We start from the raw sequence: 12,595 nt of genomic DNA, 5'->3' as shown, positions 1-12,595 counted from the left end.
ACCCTGATATGGCTGTCTCTTGTGAGGCTATGCTGGGGCCTAGCAAACACAGAAGTGGATGCTCACAGTCAGCTATTGGATGGAACACAGGGCCCCCAATGGAAGACCTAGAGAAAGTACCCAAGGAGCTAAAGGGAACTGCAGCCCTATAGGTGGAACAACAATATGAACTACCCAGTACCCCGGAGCTCTTGACTCTAGCTGCATATGTAGCAGAAGATGGCCTAGTCGGCCATCACTGGAAAGAGAGGCCCATTGGACATGCAAACTTTATATGCCCCAGTACAGGGGAACACCAGGGCCTAAAAGTGGGAGTGGGTGGGTGGGGAAGTGGGGGGGGAGGGTATGGGGGACTTTTGGGATAGTGTTGGAAATGTAATTGAGGAAAATACGTAATAAAAAAATATATTAATAAAAAAAAAGAAAGAAAAAGAAGAGGAGGAGGAAGAAGAGGAGAAAGAAGAAAGAAGATGAGTGAGAGGAGAAGGACCTGAAGGAAGAAACAAACAAATCCTTAGTTCTGAACATTTTTGCATTCACCCTCAGATGCACATCAAATTCAAAGGCACCCAATATGAGAAGTAGATAATTTTTGTTTAAGCTTACACCACTATCCCCATTCCTAGCAGGCCCAGGACACAGCAGACCTCCTCTCTAGCCCTGGCCCTTGTGAACTTGCTAAGGATACAGCTAAGAACACTAGCACCCAGGAATTTGGCACTTCTGACCAAATTCAACACTCTCCCTTTCTCAACGTTAAAGTTCAGAAACACTGGGATAATCCCCAAGCCGGATGAGAGCTCTACCCAAAAGGAGGCCTGTGGTTTGGGGTTTCTCTATAAATGCTCTTTCTGTAGCAGCCAACACTGGGTGCTTTGGATTCTTGCTCTGTTCCTTGACTCCCTGACCCACTGCAACTTGGACCATCTGGGTACAGAACTTGAGTTTCTTTGTCTGGAGGCAGATTCATTTAACAGAAAAGCATCAAAGAGGCTGCCCTACTTTTTAGGGGAGGTATGGGTATATTTGAATGTTGTGCTTGCTCTCTCTCTCTCTCTCTCTGTCTCTGTCTCTGTCTCTGTCTGTCTGTCTCTCTCTCTCTCTCTCTCTCTCTCTCTCTGTCTGTCTCTCTCTCCTTACTGAATAAACATAAGCTAGGTTCAGAATCCAGTATGAGTAGCCAGAGATGGGAAAGGAGTCTGAGACTAGTCACAAGTCTGGTGAGCAAGAACTCACCAAAGCACACGTGTAGATTAGTTTTCACTGTGACACTGAAGTCCCCAATTGACTGAACAGCACTGTGCTAAAGTTTTGCTGGTTTCTGAGTCATCACAAAGGGAGATAGGTATTTGGAGGAGGCGGACTGTAGATTGGTCCCAGGTCCTTGCACATTCAAAGCGTGCCAGCCTCAGCCCCATGATCTCTATTTTTGGATGAGGAAACTTAACGCTCAGAGTGGTTAGGGAAGTTCTATTGTCTGTTAGGAAGTGGCAAGTTAGTTTATATACATTTCTGTTTGCCTTCACCTCTTTTGGCCCAGTGTCTTCTACTAGTGAGTGATGGGCTTCAAGGATGCTGTGCCCATGTGATTCACGGGAGGGACCATGTGGAAGCCGGTTAGCTGAGTTTTTTAAATATGCCAGGAGCAAGCAGGTAAAGAGCTCTTGCCAGGCTGTCACGTGGAAGTGGCCAGGGAGGTCTTTTACTATATTTTTGGCCTGTGATGCTAATGAGGTTGAAGATTCCTTTTAGACACTATTTTCTATGTATATACGAGTGGATGTGAGTCTTTTGGGTCTGTGGAGACTATGCTGCCAACCAGCTCTGCCAGCTCTGTGACTGCCTGGGCTGCCTGGGAGGGTAGGGCTTCCCCTGTGAAAGGCTGAGTTCCTCACAGGTAATTCTACACCAGCTTGACCTAGGAAGCAGAACAACCTTCGAGACAAGGATTCTACAATCTTTGTTCTGAGCAATCTCAAGTTCTCTCTTCCTTTTCTTTCTTTCTTTCTTTCTTTCTTTCTTTCTTTCTTTCTTTCTTTCTTTCTTTCTTTCTTTCTTTCTCTCTCTCTCCCTTTCTTTCTTTCTTTCTTTCTTTCTTTCTTTCTTTCTTTCTTTCTTTCTTTCTTTCTTTCTTTCTTTCTTNCTCTCCCTTTCTTTCTTTCTTTCTTTCTTTCTTTCTTTCTTTCTTTCTTTCTTTCTTTCTTTCTTTCTTTCTTTCTTTCTTTCTTTCTAAACAGGTGCAGGGGATTGAACCCAAAGTCTTGTACATGCTAGGCAAGTATTCTATTACTGAACTACAACCTCAGCTCATCTCTATACCATAAAAATAGAGCTTTCTTTCCCCCTATGAATAACCTTGCATCCTACCTACCTATGTTCTACTATAATTCCCTTTGGTGTCTATGTAAAAGTCACTTAAAATATGCTTCTGGGTTACATGCTTTGGGACTGAGTGGAGTTCAGTGTATGGCCCTTGCCTAGCATGACTAAGGCAGGTTTGGGCTTGAGCCCAAAAGATAAATGTGTGTGTGTGTGTGTGTGTGTGTGTGTGTGTGTGTGTAGGTGGATAGGCAGACAGATAAGTGGTAGACAGACCACTTCTCAGGTGTGCACGTTTAGAAAGGAGTTAGTGTGGGTATGTGTGGGTGTGTGTGGGTGAGAGAGAGACAGAGACAGAGAGAGACAGAGACAGAGACACAGAGGGAGCCTATGTGCTGCTGTCCAGCACTAACTTGGCTACTCTAGTACCTTGCATTACTGGGATCTGAGAGCCTCTATCCTTTCGTGTCTTTGCTGCTTTTCAGTTAACCTTTGGGATCATCTGTGCTACAGTGTGTGACTTCATCTCTTTTAAGGTTGAATACCATTCCACTCTGCCGACAGAACACATTTTGTTCCTCTCTCCTTCTCCTAATGTGATGTCTCTTTGATACTTAAATGGATACTTATGAGCTTCCTTTGGCTTTCAAGGAAGTGTGTGAAATGTACAAAATTGCTATAGTTAAAGTCATGGTAAGCACAGAATTTTAACTTGAAAGAGAGCTTTGGTAAACGATATTAGTAATGGAGAAATGAAGCTGGGGGGGGCACTTTTGCTGTGAAAAACAGAGTGTTATATTAAATCTTGAAGTCCCCTTGGAATTGAGCGGGAAAAGCTGCCCCTAACCCCCCAGCTTCCCCTTATCCTGGGCTTTGACCATTCTCTACTGTAGTATCTACACTTAATGCAGTCCAAGGGAGGTCCTGCTGAGAGAAGAGGGTCTTTGCAAGTGTGCTGACGCCAGTGGACTCTCCTCAGGGGAAAGACTCACACAGGCTATCACCAGCATTCTTTCTTCTTTGACCTGTATGTGTGTGTGTATGAGTGTGTGCGTGTGAAAGAGAGAGACAGACTGACACAGAGACACAGGCATCTGGAAGACAAAGTCTATTTTATGGTTTCTCTGAACTTGCTGCTTGGAAAGAAAATTTTGATTCTTCCTTAATATCCTTCCATTTAGGAAAAGGTCTGAACACTTCCATTATTACTGGAATGGTCTGTGTAGACCAGTCAGGCCTTGAATTCACAGACATGCCTCAGCCTCTTCTGTGCTAGGATTAAAGGTAAATGTGGGCCCAGCTGCCATTCCTCATTTTATAGGTAAGGGAGCCTGGAGGAGCCTGGGGCAGAGCAGAGTTAGCTCTGCTTCTGTACAAACTGCAGCCTGCTTCTCAGGTGTGCATGTTTAGTAAGGAGTTAGTATGTGTATGTGTGTGTGTGAGAGAGAGACAGAGAGACAGACAGAGAGAGACAGACAGAGAGAGACAGACAGAGACAGAGACACAGAGGGAGACCATTTGTCACCCTTCTACTACATGCAGCCTGTGTGCTGAGAAGCAAGCCGAGTTGCACAACTTGAGGATAAACTGCATTACCTCTTACTCACTTTCCTGTTGGCTGACTGTGCACCAGACTCTACTTCCTTCCTGTGTCGCTTGCCTGAGGTCTCTCCTTCCTGAGCAGACATAACATGAAGGAATGAATGCCTTATCTCATCAGACCTCAACCCTCCCTCCTGGTGAGATTCATGTCACCTGTGATTGGTGAAACCAGTTGGAATTCTGTTCTACCCACCCTGGCCCTCTCTTCTGCACATCCCCTGGGGACTGCTTCATCTTTCCTGCAAACTGTGTGTGCAGCAAAGGCAAGCTTCACTCTCTGCTGGTGTTCATAGCTCTGCCTTTCAGGGATTGTGCTGAGGTAAGGAGAGGAGAGAATACTGCCCACTAATGGGTGAAGTGCACACTTTGGGCTTCTCACTGCAATCATGATCCTGAGACAGTGGCTTGCCATTACACACAGGAGTTGGTATCCTGCTCATGTCACAGCAGTCCCTGAGAGAGACTGAGCATGAAGGTACTGCCTGGGACGAGATGCTAACAGGAGAGATTTAAACCGTGTTTCCTGCTGCAATGAGATGTGGGCCTGCTCGGCATGCCCATATGGTTATATAGATGTGTGCATATATTTTGTATACATGTGTATTTTATTTTTATCTATCTATCTATCTATCTATCTATCTATCTATCTATCTATCTATCCATCTATTTATCTATTGTTTTTTCTGGTATTAAAGTCCCGTGTCACTATGGCCCAGCACACGTGCACTTTTTAAGCAGTATTTCTATTGCTTTAAAAAGTGTATGGCAGCGTCTGTGGTTTGGCTTAGGTAAAGTTCCTGCCTAGTATGCAGAAGGCCTTGGTTTCTATTGTGAGCAATCACCTCTCCAGATTCTTGCTTTGGACCTGATGAGATGGCTCAGTGGGTAAAAGTACTTGCTGTCAAGCCTGATGACCTGACTTTGATCCTTGAGACCTAACTACATGGTGGGATCAACGTCTGTGTGTTACTCTTTGACCCCCACGTGAGTATTGTGGCACATGCACACATAACATCACCCCTCCCACCTCCCACATGTGAGAATGGAAAGCCTTTTTGTTATTTTTTTAAAGATTTATTTATTTATTGTATGTATATGAATACACTGTAGTTTTACAGATGGTTGTGAGCCGTCATGTGGTTGCTAGGAATTGAACTCAGGATCTCTGCTTTCTCCAGCCTCACAATTTATTTATTATTACATGTAAGTACACTGTAGCTGTCTTCAGACACACCAGAAGAGGGCATCAGATCTCATTACGGATGGTTGTGAGCCACCATGTGGTTGGTGCTGGGATTTGAACTCAGGACCTTCAGAAGAGCAGTCAGTGCTCTTAACCACTGAGCCATCTCTCCAGCACCCTCGTAATTGTTTTTTAAGATAGTGTCTCACTATGTAGCTCTGGCTATCCTGGAATTCATTATGTAGAACAGGCTGGCCTTGACCTCCCAGAGATCGGCCAGTCTCTGCCTCCTGAGTGCTGGGATTAAAGGTATACCTTGTCCAGCTTCTTCTGTCTTGCTGTAGAGGCCAGACTAAACTGGTACTTGAACTTCTTATCCTCCTGTCTGTCTCCTAAGTGCTGGGATTATACTTGTGGACCACCATGCTTAATTCTTTTTTCTTAAGTATTAAAAATATACTTGTCAGGTCTCAGGCTCTTCATATATCTCGACATGAGCTCAAGCTGGACTCAAGAAGGATTTCTGGAGTTAGATAAAAAGCCAGTGTTGCTTAGGAACTTGTGAAATGGCTTCTCCATCCCCCAAAGAGTCCTTCCCCATAGCTAGTCCTTATAAGCCATGCGATTTGTCTGCCCCTGCTCTCTCTGTTCTCCATCTCTTGCTGTCTCCACGACTTCTGTTTCTCTAGTCTTGGCCATGTCGAGTCTGTGTCTGTTTCTCTCTTCTCTGGACTCTTCCAGATGCCTTTGGGTATTTTCTCTCTTATTCCCAATAAAAAAATCCTTCTTCCTAATGGAGAGGCTATGTCAATGGTTTACATACGATCATAACAAAGGTCTAGCCTGAGCTACAGAACATATTTCTTTAAATGCTTAACTGTTCTCAATTCCATCTTTGTGCAGTGGTCTTTCTGTAAATAAATTTATACTTCTAAGTGTGTGTTTGGGAATGAATATGAGTGAATCTTTTCTATTTTGACAAATAGACATGTGTCCTGGTTATATCAAGTAGATGGTGGTTTTGAAATGTCCTCATCTGCATTGGTCATCTTCTTTTATTGCTTGAGTATTCCAAGATAAATGTGATATGACAATCACTGGCTTGCAGGCCTTGCTTGCGTCTTCTGTAAAAATAGCTCTGCCCTGCCTTGCACCCTTAGCCTTGCTTGACTTTCTTCTGTCTGATCCTTGCATACTAAACTGGAAAAATAGTTGTTTCTTGGTTAAATAAAGGTAGAAAGAGGCCCTTGTTTTACAGCAGCAAAGTAAACCGTGCTCCCACGGGGCTCTGATTAGCTGTGAGCATTGTTGAGCAATGCGGCTCCTTCCACACTCATTTCCCGTGACTGACTTACTGCTCCTGACCTTGCTTTACTGAACTTCATCTCTCTCCTTCCCTCTGCTTCCTATTCTTTCCCTCCTCTTCCTCTTCCCTTCTTCCCTGGTCTGGGGGGATAGATTCCACTGCCTAGAGCATAGGTTTATTGGATTTTGATTGATAATGTTTACATTCTAAGACCCAAGATTTTCAGAGCTAAGCCATGGGAATCTCTGTGTGTGGTTGCTGTCACTCCAGCACATACCTGGAGTCTGACAGTTGTGTTCCTAGTTCACTTCTTTTGCTTTGTTTTCAAAGTAGCTATCAAATTCAGCCCCAAGGCCGCTGTTGTTTAAACCGCTTTGCAGTGTTTTCACTCCCCTCTTGGGGCCTTTCCTGCTGCCATCTGCTCTGTCACAGTTCTGGGATTCACTCTCCGTGTCAGAGCTGAGCTTGGGTAGCTTGTTCCCGAGAACAGGTTCATGGGGTAAGCGTGCTTTCTACTCAGGTTCCTTTGACTCTCGTGGTGATTCTCTGCTTATGCTGTGTAAGACTCCTATGTTTCCCATGCTGTTCCATGAATCATTTTGTCTACATAACTCCCTCTACCCTTTCTATTGAGCGTTCTCATTTTTGCTGTCATGTCATTAATGTGCAAGAGCATATTTTTATTTGCTAGGTGTTCTGTGGTTTCCTGTTTGTTCTACCAACCTATTGCTGTAGGAAAACCGCCTCGACTGCAGCCCCGTCTGTTTTATTCTTCATTCACACGCTCCAGGGTTCAGTTAAGACCATGGTGACAGCGATAGTCATCTGATGATTTATCCATTTGCTTGTGGCACCTGTAACAACTGGAGCTGATGGCTGGTGTCCCATGCTCTGATTTCTTCCTTTTCTTCTTCTCATAGCATGGAATTCATTTTGAAAGAAGATTCTGGAGAAGCTGCCCATTTTCCAAGGCAGCGGGATGGCAGCTGCATGTTCCTACATGGGCTGACATCAGTGCTCAGTATCATTCCTGCCAAACTCTATTGGTCAACATAATCAGTTGTGTGTGTGTGTGTGTGCCTCCTGCATGAGTCGTGGTGCATGTGTGGAGGTCAGAAGACAACCTGGAGGAGTCAGCAGTTTTCTCCTCCCACCATGTGCCAGGGGGTCAGGGATTGTTGAGCTTGGTAGTGCACACCTTTATCTGCAGCGACCTCTCACTAACCCTATCATCTATTTATTTTTTGAGGACACAATGTCTCTCTGAGGATGCTGACTGTAGTTTTCTGTTTCCTAAAGTCTTTTTCCTGTTAAGAGAAATATTTTAAGTCTCATTCTCTCTAAGTCTAGATTTCCCGGTAAATAAACTGCCTTGCATTGGTAACCAAAATTCCAGGAACTGATAGGGCAAACACGTGAGCTAGAATGAGATCTATTCCACGGGCTTGGGCCCCTCTGGTTTTTGCTGGGGAGCCTACACACCTTTCCCGAGGCACTTCTGCAGAAAGGAAACCTTGGATCTTGGCCAGGCTTGAGATCCAAGTGTTTTATAAACAGCTTCCAAACCTCTTGAAAGGTGCACCAGCCTCCACCCATCCCTGAACGTTTTGAATACCCATAGTGTAAATATTGCTCATCCTTTCTCTCCGCTGTAGCTGGGATTCACGTGGCTTCTCTGTTATTTGCCTTCACTCTGTTCTTCCAGTTTTGTGGGGTTTGTTTGTTTGCTTGTTTGGATGGTTGCTTTTCTTTTTTATAACTCCTTTCTTCATCCAAAGTCATTCATTTGTCATCCTTACCACTCCACTGAGGACCAAAATGTCTCTTGCCTTGACCCGGGTGGTTCTTTATTTTGTGTTGTAACCCAGAGAGTGAGTGTGTTGTCCTTGAGGCATGGCATTCCTCTTCCCTCTCCTTTACCAAGTCTCCTTATTACTGGCACACAACAAAAGCAACAACAACAGAACCACAACAACAAAAAAAACAAGAGTTGGTTTTTAGAGCTCAGTCTTGTGTTGTTTTAGTTACAGGTTCATAGCCTCTGTTTTCAGGGTCGTCTCTTCTGTCTCACTGCAGAATTATTTTGTTCCAATTCTTCTTAGTTCTATTTTCTACATAATTAAAGAATCGTTAGCAGGGCATAGTGGTTCATGCCTTTAATCCCAGTAGTAGATGGGAGGCAGAGGCAGGTGGATCTCTGAGGTAAAGAGCAGCCTGGTCTACAGACTGAGTTCCAGGACAGTCAGGGTTACACAGGGAAACCCTGTCTTGAAAATGAAAGCAAACACCAACAAAAAGAATCTTTAGTAAGTTGTTAGCATAGCAGCCATACATGTTTCTCTCCAACTTCTGTTTGTCATGGAAATCCCTTCGGTTATGTGGTGTTTTCCCATCTCCTTGCTTTAAGAGAATGCTCTACTAGTTGAAGTTGGGATGAGAAGTGAAAAAATCTTAATCAACCTCTGACTCCACTTACCATGGTGATAAATGTACAAAATCAAAGGCATTATTAGTTTGTTCAATTGTCCTTCAAGTCACTGAGAACATATATTAACAGTCTGTATGCTTATGTGTGTGTATACCACCACTGCAGTGTTGGATTAACTCGTGTGGGTTTGGGTTAATGTCTAACATCCTTCCATTTCAGCCAGATGACTCTATTTATTATTCCTTTAGAACAGTTCTATTAGCATAATTTAGTATTTCTGGGAGTGTCCTAATTTCTAATGTTTTCACTGATCGTTGAACTTTTGATAACAATCATTTGTGGGTTTTGTTTTGTTTTCTTTTCTTTTCTTTTCTTTTCTTTTCTTTTTGGTCTTGTTTCATTTTGTCTTATTTTTTTTGAGGCCTGTTTTCACTATGGAGCCCAGACTTTTACCTCTGTCCCTAGAGGACCCCTATTAAAGGCACTGACCATCATACCTGGCATATTTTGAGTTTACATTCATTGAAGCTCAATGAACCAGGGGGTACAGTTCATTTTAATAGATTTCTATGGAACAGTTTGGGGTTTACAGAAAAAATGCAGAGAAGAATGGTTTCCAAACCATGCACTATTTCACCCATTATGAACACCTTGCATTCGTCTCTCTCTCTCTCTCTCTCTCTCTCTCTCTCTCTCTGTGTGTGTGTGTGTGTGTGTGTGTGTGTGTCCCTGCCAGAAAAAGGGTGACATATCTTTTTTTTTTTTTTTTTTAATTGGAGCTCCAAGTGGTTGTAGCTGTCTAACATGGATGCTAGGAACCAAACCCTGGTCTTCTAGACGAAGAGCAAGCACTGTAAATTCCTGGACCCCCCCCCCACACACACCCCGGCGGGGTATATTTGTTATAACTAATGTAACTCCACCCCCACCCTTTTCTTCAACTCCGATTAAACCCACACCTCATGGATACCGGGCAAGTGCTCAGCTGGTGAGCTTGCACCCTGATGCTCATCATCCCCAGCGGGGTGTGTAATGTCTCTTAGCCACAGTGACATGGGGAAATGCCTCTGGTTGTTAACAAGGCTCACTTACTGGTCCTCCCCACTTCTTCCACACCTCTGACAAATATTGATCTTAGTACTCTCTCTAAAGTTTTTTTTTTCTTTTCCAGAACACCAAGCACTTGGCATGACTCAGTTTGTAATCTCTTCCAAGTGGTTTCTTTCTGTGGCGCTGAGATAACTAACTTCCTTTTGTCAATCCATCATGTGTCGCTGTTGCGTGTATGTTAGCCAGCAAGTGAGGCTGACTCTCTCAGGAGGCGCCTCCTGTTAATGCACTCTTAGAGCATCTTCTTTGTTCCCAGCCAACACTTGCTAAGCATGTCCAGAAGTGCTCCGGCCCACCACTGTTGTCTCCATGACCTTACACTGAGCCTAGGAATGATCCCACCCAAACATCAGTTGTGTAGGCTCCCTGCCTAAGACGCTCACACTGTGGGAACTATTGCTGAGCTCAGCTTACCTGTGACAGGAACGTCCTCTCCAGGTCTTTAATGTCTTGACTTTACAGTCTCTGAGCTGTGAACTCATTGCTCTTAGTTATGGTATACCTCAGTGTGTTTATCTATTTACACAGCCAACTTTTGGCAATTTGGAATACAGCTTTTCCACCATTATTAAACATTTCTTCCCATGCCCTTCTTTCTTTGTTCTTTTCTTCTGGGAGTCCCCTACCCACATTTCCAGACACTTGCTTTTCATGTTGTCACTTGGGTCTCAGAGACTCAGTGTGCCATGCTTTTGTTTGTTTGTTTGTTTTGTTCCTCAGACTGAATTTTGTCACTTAACTTGTCTTCAGACTCAGTGATTCTTTCTTTCTTTCTTTCTTTTCTCTTCCTTCTCTCTCTCTCTCTCTCTCTCTCTCTCTCTCTCTCTCTCTCTCTCTCTCTCTCTCTCTCTCTCTCTCTTTCTTTCTTTCTTTCTTTCTTTCTTTCTCTCTCTCTCTCTCTCTCTCTCCCTCTCTCTCTCTCTTTCTTTCTTTCTTTTTAAGATTTATTTATTTATTATATATAAGTACCTTGTAGCTGTCTTCAAGCACACCAGAAGAGGGCATCAGATCCCATTACAGATGGTTGTGAACCACCAAGTGGTTGCTGGGATTTGAACTCAGGACCGCTGGAAGAGCAGGCAGTGCTCTTAACTGCTGGCTTTCTTTCTTTCTTATGCCAGCTTAATCCTGCTTCTGGATCGCTCTAGTCAGTTCAGGCATTGCAATGTGTCAAGTTGGTTTAGTGATTATAACCTGCCTGTTCCAGACCTTTCTTAGTTCATTTTTTAAAAACTATTTTTTTTTAATTTTTACTGCCATTTGGTTAGCTATCTCATAATTTTGTTTAATTCTTAAGTTGTTTGAATGGATGTATAGTAGTTATTTAGTCTGTTTTGTTTGAATGGATGTATAGTAGTCACTTAAGACAAGTGCCTGATTGCTTTTAGGGATAGAATTGACCATTTTCCCCCTATGTATGGGGCAAAGTTTTGGGTTTTTTTGCATGTCTTGTGTTTGTGTTGTAGCTGTGCATCTTGTGATATAGTGTTGACTCTGGAAATCGGATTTATTTAGTGCCTTTTTTTTTTTTTTTTGAAAGAGGTTGTATTGTTGTGAGAAGCCACTCAAGTCTCTAATCAGCTCTGTAATCCCAGCACCCTAGAGACAAAGGCTGGAGGATTACAGATTCACAGGACTTGGTTGCACAGTGAGACTTTGCCTCAGAAAGAGAAAAAGAAAGGGGGAAGTCTCTGTCAAGTTAACTTCCTGATCTGCTAATGACTGGTCTTTTCTTCTTCCCGAAACTAAAAAGGGGCAAGGGTTACTTAGAGGAATATTGTTTATTGTTGATATTTTTAAGTTAATATTTATTTTATCTTTAGTTATGTCTATTGTGTATGGTTGTGTGTGAATATGGAGCCTGACCCAGTTGGCATGGTTGCTGGGATCCGAACTCAAATCAGCTGGAAGAGCAGCAAGCCATCTCTCAAGGCACCCCCAACCCCCACCCCCACCCCCACCCCCACCCCCACCCCATTGTTGATATGTTAGTAGTACAATCTTCAAGTATTGATAATGATGTGAACAGCCTACTCACCTGTGAGGTTGTTGCTGACATGTTGGTGACCCTGGGGAGCCTTCATAGCAAGGACAAAGTGGGTGGGATTTTCCAGTTAGATTAGCCGGTTAATCTCTTCCCTAGCACTCATATTGGGAATGTTGTTGGAGTTTATCTTGGAAAGCTTATCCCATGCAGCTTATTTAGCATACATTAGGTCTTTGGTTTGAGTCTCAAAGGAGGAGGAAGAGAGAAAATAAGAAAAAGAGTTTAACCTAAATCCCACAAACATAGTATTAGAAAAAAAAAGTAAGACTGTAGAGGCCCCTGCAAGCCACATATTTGATGGAGGGGGCGTCGGGTAAACACACTGGAATAGCTGCTTTCTGGTGGTGTACATACGGCAAGCGCACACACCATCAGCACCGTCGTCTCTCCCCTCCCTCTCTATTTTACAGGCTGTTGGAAAGCCTGCTGGGACATGTCATCGCAGGATGCCTGGTGCTTGATAGGAACTTGGCAGCACAGTATTCCCTCTGAGCAAGTACAGGATGTCACCAGGAGTCAGAGCCTCAACAGAGTCAGACTTCCTGTGATTCTAAACGGTAAAATGAAGTCCGAATGTTTTTCTTTTTCTTTTTTTTTTTT

The 12,595-nt window shown here is 43.5% G+C and overlaps 1 protein-coding gene across 6 annotated transcripts in view; it reads left to right on the top strand.

Moving 5' to 3' along the window:
- Window positions 1–12,595, top strand: part of Gcnt1 (glucosaminyl (N-acetyl) transferase 1) — a 53,081-nt gene that overhangs the window by 28,037 nt on the left and 12,449 nt on the right. For 4 of the 6 annotated variants that reach the window (XM_029472442.1, XM_029472443.1, XM_021152337.2 and 1 more), the window contains one exon: window positions 12,406–12,552. The exons of the other annotated variants lie outside the window; for them this stretch is intronic. The gene's annotated coding sequence lies outside the window, so the exon portion shown is untranslated. The remainder of the gene's footprint in view (window positions 1–12,405; window positions 12,553–12,595) is intronic. 6 annotated transcript variants of the gene reach the window in all.

Source organism: Mus caroli, chromosome 19, assembly GCF_900094665.2.
Source record: "Mus caroli chromosome 19, CAROLI_EIJ_v1.1, whole genome shotgun sequence".
Classification (NCBI taxonomy): Eukaryota; Metazoa; Chordata; class Mammalia; order Rodentia; family Muridae; genus Mus; species Mus caroli.
The sequence above is the reverse complement of the archived record's forward strand: the minus strand, read 5'-3'. Positions and strand labels throughout refer to the sequence as shown.